The sequence below is a fragment of the Petaurus breviceps genome, unplaced genomic scaffold (assembly GCF_028583685.1).
Source record: "Petaurus breviceps papuanus isolate PSGF00001 unplaced genomic scaffold, PetGlider_PUasm1.0 40, whole genome shotgun sequence".
Classification (NCBI taxonomy): domain Eukaryota; kingdom Metazoa; phylum Chordata; class Mammalia; order Diprotodontia; family Petauridae; genus Petaurus; species Petaurus breviceps.
Window position 1 is genome coordinate 10,505,203 of NW_027186315.1, and position 6,903 is coordinate 10,512,105.

At 34.0% G+C, this 6,903-nt stretch overlaps 1 pseudogene; it reads left to right on the plus strand.

Annotated features, from left to right (window-relative positions):
• Positions 1-378: 378 nt before the first annotated feature.
• LOC138170930 (p21-activated protein kinase-interacting protein 1 pseudogene) lies at positions 379-1,468 on the plus strand (annotated as a pseudogene).
• Positions 1,469-6,903: the final 5,435 nt, after the last annotated feature.

A 6,903-nucleotide genomic window follows, 5' to 3' on the forward strand; every position in this document is an offset into this window, starting at 1 on the left:
TGTCAAACACCTCCCTCCCCCAATTTATTGATATAATCATGTTGTTTTGGATGTGTTTTTTATTTTAATCTGATTAATAATATTGATGTTTGCCTAATGTTAAATCATCTTTGAATCACTTGTTTAAGTTCAACTCTGTCACGATAAATGCTTTTTTTGATGAATCACTACAATCTGATAAGATTTTCTTTAAAGTTTTTGAACTTATATTCAACAGTGAAATTAATTTTCTGTGCTTTGGCATTCCCTGGATTAAGTATAAAGGTCACATTTGTATCATAAAAGAGTAGGGTAGGATGCTTTCTTTCTCAATTTTGAGAATAATTTGTGTAGTGTTGATACTAATTATTTCTTTAAAAATGTATTGGATCCTTTCTTTTCAGATACACGGTGAACAGGGAGCCTGGCCTGAGTGGCCAGAGTGAGAAATGGACCCCTGTAGCTGGCTTCACCCACCATGGCCATGCTGCCTCCTTGTCAGCAGTGGCTGTAAATAACCATTTTGTGGTCACTGGAAGCAAAGATGAAACAATTCACATCTATGATATGAAAAAAAGATAGAACATGGAGCATTGATGCATCATAATGGCACAATAAATTGCCTGAAATTCTTTGGTAATGGTCATTTAATTAGTGGAGGAGAAGATGGACTAATTTGTGTCTGGGATGCAAAGAGATGGGACTGCTTGAAGTCTATTAAAGCACATAAGGGACAAGTGACTTCTCTTTCTGTTCATCCATCTGGCAAATTATCACTATCAGTGGGAACAGACAAGACATTACGAACATGGAATCTTATTGAAGGAAGATCAGTATTCATAAAAAATATAAAACAAAATGCTCACATAGTCGAATGGTTCCCTAGTGGAGAGAAGTATATAGTTGTCACAGTAAACAATATAGACATCTACCAGCTTGAAACTGCATCCATTACTGGTACCATCACCACTGGAAAGAGAATTTTTCTGTTACATTTATTTCAGATTCCATACTTGCTGTGGCTGGAGATGAAGAAATTGTAAGGTTGTTTGACTGTGACTCACTAAAATGTCTCTATGAATTTAAAGCTCATGAAAACAGAGTAAAAGACATTTGCAGCTTTGAAGTCCCAGAGCATCATGTTATTGTTACAGCATCGAGTGATGGCTTCATTAAAATGTGGAGGCATAATCCAAATAAGAAGACTCCCCCGTCTTTACTATATGAAGTAAACACTAAAGCCAGACTCACCTGCCTTGGAGTTTGGCTAGACAGAGTTGCAGATGCCCAAGTTCAACTTCCTACAGCTACAGCCCCTTCTCCTGTAAACAAAGAAGAACAAGAGTTCAAAACTAGCCCCCCAAAATCTGATGTTTCAGCAGGAAAATGGCAACAATCCAAGAAATTCGATTGTGCTAAGGGTAATAAAAAACAACAAAAGCAGAAAATGTAATGTCAGTCAAGAAAAGAAAATTGGAAGGTATACTAGAAAAGAAGAAAAAAAAAGAAAGTACAAATGACTGAATAAATCTTTGAAAATTCAAAAAAAATATATGTTGAAGGGGTGGCTAGGTGGTGCAGTGAATAGAGCACTGGCCCTGGAGTCCTGAGGACCTGAGTTCAAATATGGTCTGACACTTGACAAACTTACTAGCTGTGTGACCTTGGGCAAGTCACTTAACCCCAATTGCCCTTCAAAAAGCCAAAAAAAATACATTGGAATCCTTATCTGAATATTTTGGGACAAGGAATTGTTCTCCTTCTCCATCCAGTACCTAACATCTTTTAGTATATGCTGGACAGTTCTGTTCATTTTTCCTTTTTGAGATTGGATTATTTAATATCTTTTTTTACCTGTCAGTTTGAATATTTTATATGTTTGAAGGTGCTCATCTATTTCTTTTGTGTTCTCAATTTTGGTAGCATATAACTATGTATAAAACCTTTGATAATTTTTTATAAGAGGTAATAGTAGTTAAGTGATTTGCCCAGGGTCACACAGCTAGTAAGTGTCTGAGGATGGATTTGAATTCAGATCCTCCTGACTGCAGGACCAGAGCTTGATCATCCGTACCACTTTCATTGACCTTGGATATTTTCTAGTTTGTTTGTAAATAGTTCACCTTATTAATTTACTATTTTGTTTATTTATTTTTCCTGCCCTCTTTAGATTTAAATAAAATTTATTATTTTATTAGTGTTTTCAAGATATGCTGTTTAATTTTATTAGTAATTTTGATGTTTTTTTTGTTTCCAGTTTCTCTATTTCTCCTCTCACTTCAATAGCTCCTATTTTGTCATTATTTTTGGTACATTAATTTGTTTTTTGTTGACTTTCCAATTTTTAAATACATATTCAATTTTTAATCATTTATTTTTCTAGTTTGTTAAGAAATGTAAGTAGAGGTATGATTTTCCCCCTAAGGATTATTTTAGATTCATCCCAGAAATTTTGATTTTTTTATCATTATCATTTTCCTTTACAGAGTTATTTCAATAATTTATTCTTTTATTCACTCATTATATAGGATTTGTTGTTGTCTCCATCTGAGACTTTTTCTTTTCTTTGTGCTCTCTAAATGAATTACTCTTTTTGTTACATTATAGTCTCTAAAGGATGCATTTACTTTTTCTGTCTTTTTACCCTTATTTGCATTATTTCTGTGCCTTAATGCATAGTAAGTACAAAGTTAAAGCAAATGTGGAAAGAATAGCAGTGGGAATTCAGGAAGTTTTAGGAGAAAGTAGTTATCAATATGGGTGTTAAAATTAAATGATATTAAACTAAATTAAGGAATCAGTAGGTTTGGAGCTTCACTGAAGTATCTCAAATAGTGGAAGGGGAAGAGTATAGCTGAGAAGGTAGAATTTAAATCAGCCTTGACTTACCAATTATAGCATTCATTAGATTGAATGCTATTGACCTGGAAAAGTATCCTTTTCAACAGTAGCAAAGGATGGCAACAGTGAATTTTATAGACTTGACACTTTTCCTTTGTTGGTTACATAACAGAACGGCAGTGTGGCATAGTGAAGAGAGGACTAAATTTGGAGTTGGAAAAAGCTAATTTCTAGTCCTGAATCCCTGACACTTGCTAGTTGAGAGAGAATGGGCAAGTCACTTAACCTCTCCCTGTGTCTGATAGTACTTGAACATTTGACACTATATCCAAGTTGCTGATCTCAGTATCTAGAGATTTCTACTCTATTGAATTTGTAAGAACTAGATACTACCCACCTCTCAAAAAAAAAAAAAACACTTGGGAGTGCCTTGTATATGCTCAATAAATATTTGAGAAATCATGCAAAACAGATTTCTAACTCTTAAGATTTGGGAATTTAGACCATGCCCTTAATTACCCAACGTTGCTTTGAAAAATAGCCAACATGTACTATATTCATTAGAATGATGCTGTATATTTGAAAAATGTATAACTGTATTATTTTTAAAGGTTTTCAACTGATTCAGCACTTTAAAAATGCTAGCAATGCAAGAATACATCAAAGGTTACAAACTTGGCCTTGTTGTTCAGGGTATACATAAAGAAAATCCATCAAAAGTGTAGTCTAAGATATAAAATTATTCTGTGAATAAACTTAAATGTATATAATCCAGGCATCATTATACTCAGTCTCTATTTTTATTCCATGGTAAATATAGGGAGCTCTTATCTTCACAGATACCCTTATATTATAAGGAGGTAAGTGGAATAAAATGCCAGGAATAAGGATTTTTCCTGAAGCTTTCTAATAATTTACCACATGAAAAAATATATGAATCTATTGCATTTAAAGAATTTACTCTCACAAGAAACTATCTTTACTTTTGACAGGGGAGAAGGCAGAGCAATTGGGGTTAAGGGACTTGCCCAAGGTCACATGGCTAATAAGTGTTAAGTGTCTGAGGCCGGATTTGAACTCAGGTTCTCCTGACTCCGGGGCTAGTGCTCTATTCACTGTATCACCTAGCTGTCCCAACTATAATATTTTGAGTGATAGGAAAGACTTAAAAACTATTTTTTTTGGTTTTAAACTATTTAAAATTTAAACATTTAAATTTCAAATTAAATTAAAATTTTAAATAGCTTTAAACTACCGCTTTACCATATAAGAGTAATATAAAAAAAGTCTTTGTCATGTAGGCTACCTTTGCCTAAGGACAGGCTGGTTTTTCCTTAAGAACTAATTGATGGGGCAGCTAGGTGGTGCAGTGAGTAGAGTGCCAGCCCCAGAATCAGAAGGACCTGAGTTTGGATCCAGCCGAAGGCACTTAACACACACACACACACACACACACACACACACACACACACAAACACACACAAACTAGCTGTGTGACCTTGGGCAAGTTGCTTAACACCAATTGCCCTCCAAAAAGCAAAATAAATAAATGAATGAATGAATAGACAAAAAGATAAGTAAATAGATAAATGAGTAAATGAGTAAATTAATAAGTAAATGAATGAATGAATGAATAGATAGATAAATGGATAGATAGATAAATAAGTAAATGAATGAATGAATGAATAATTAAAAAAATGTTTTAAAAAGAATTTTGTTGACTTTCTGGTCAATAAGATGAAGAATTCAATATTTTCTTCAGTCTTCATGGCTTCTCCAGCCTCTCCAAAGTAGAAATTAATTTGCAGAAGCAATAAAGTCATTTTAACTATTTCTATGGCCTGGGACACCAAGAAGGCAGATGTGGTAACAATTCAGTGAAGTAACAGCTATCCTCTAATGTCCTCATTCAGAATCTCCTCCTTACCACCTACCATGGTAAGCATAAGAGTTTCACAACCCCCCATCCTCATGCAATTCCATTAGAATATCCCCTTTCCCTCCTCTTTCTCCCCAGTCCTCTCAGTGCCTCAGAAACCTTAAAGTCAGGAGGTTGATCAGTAATGACAACAACAAATTACAGTGCTCTGTGCCAAAATAGATTGCAGTCAGATAACAGAGGAGCAGAGAGAACTGGGGCAAGGCATGTGTGGTCTTGTGGCATTAAACAGAATTAAGAGAAAACACCAAGCAGTCAGCTGGTGTCATTTTTATCTTCTTAGAGATCATGTGACAGAGGGCCTCAGTCTGATGAACACAAATTGCTTAGTATAGGAGGAGGTTGAGAACAGCTTTGCAAACCATGAACACAAATATGAAAAATCACATCCTGATCATGGTGTAGTTCACAATTTAATCAATAGTATCCTTTGCTGATCAAAGCTCAGAAGTCTGGCATCTCTGACTGGCATTCCTTCTTTGGGAATAGGAATCATCTCAGTACAAGTAATCCTTATCCTTCTGGTACCAGTAGTCTTCTCACTCCAAAGAACTATTCCATTCCTTTGGATATCTCTGTTAACAGTATATGTCTGTGAATGTGTGTGCATGTGCACACATGTGTGAGTATATGAGTGTTTATGTGTGTGTGTCTGTATTAAAGGGGTATGGAGACAAGGGAATAGAAACATCTAACAACTAAATTCTTTTTCATCTTTTCTTATAGCCACCATGCAGTGATGTCACTTGTGATAGTTATCTCCCGGACCTTTTTGTCTTCCCTTCAATAACCAGAAATAGTGCAGAAATATCTTCAACATTCCAGGAGATCTTCTTCTCAAGCAGCAGCAATAATACCCCCTGCTAATAGCTACCTGATGGATACCATAGTGCTTTTTTTCAGCCCAATTGGCTTCTCTGATGGTCTAGGGGGAAAGTAAATGAGGCTCATCAAGGTTACTTATCTTTTGTCCAGCTTGAAATGTATATTCTTCTATATCTCTGACCTACCCCACACTAACTATTCCAACTTCTTAGCAGAAAAGAAAAATTAAAAAAAATATATGAACAGAATTAGGGGAAATTATCAGATAAATGGAGCCAATGGTAAAATGTTCCTCCCTTTCTCTCTTTGATCTAATTTATGAGAATAAGAGCTAACATTTATGGAGGTTTTAAAGTTTGCAAAGCACTTTATATACAGTAATTCTCTTGAATAATATCCACCTTATGGTATAAAGGCAAGAAGAACTATAAATCCTTATCTCAAATAAGCCTAATAAGTAACAGGTACAAATGATAACCTCATATTATCTGAATAATCCCAACCAAGTTCTTAAGGAGAACTATTCCCTACTGGGAATGTGATGTTTGTTTCCTTAAAATGAAAAAAATAAGTACTTCTTGGGGGAATCTGGGTTAATGATCCTGACTATCACAAGGATAAAGCAGAATGTGCATAATAAAAAGATAGAATGTCAAAGGGAATCATTTGGAAACAATTTTGAACTGAATATTCCCATTCAAATAAAATATTAAAAGTGGCACTGAATCTGCAATATTATCACTACAAACAAAAAACTGATGCTCTGCTTAATTCAGATTTAGAAGAGAAGCATTATATAATAAATTGTATCCAAGTTTCATTTTAAAAAATAAATTTTAAGTAAGTTGAATACATTACAAGTTAAATATTTATATAGCACAACTCATCAGATTATAACATCTTGAATCCCACGAGGTACCATACATAAAAATCACATCTTTTTTTAAATCTCTCATGCATTTCTTGCTGAATAACAAAATGAACAAAGAAAATAACATCAAGTTTAAGATATGTAATTCTAAATAGAATATATAAAAGTATTTAAATGGATTTAGAAAAAGAGATAGAGAGTGTGATGTTTATTTTTATGTTTAAACTCCATTTTATGTTTCAATTGCCATGGCAGGTATAAAGCTATAACAAAGTCTAAAACAAAATTGAACAGGGAAAGAAGCTCTTTATTAAGACTCTGTGTAAAAAAAAATCTTGATTTAATAAAAAGGCAAAGGAATGCAATCTGCAAACTCTATATTGGTAAAACTGATTTTTTTCCCTAACAAATTCTAGAAAATATGATTAAAGAGGTGGTTAGTGAATAT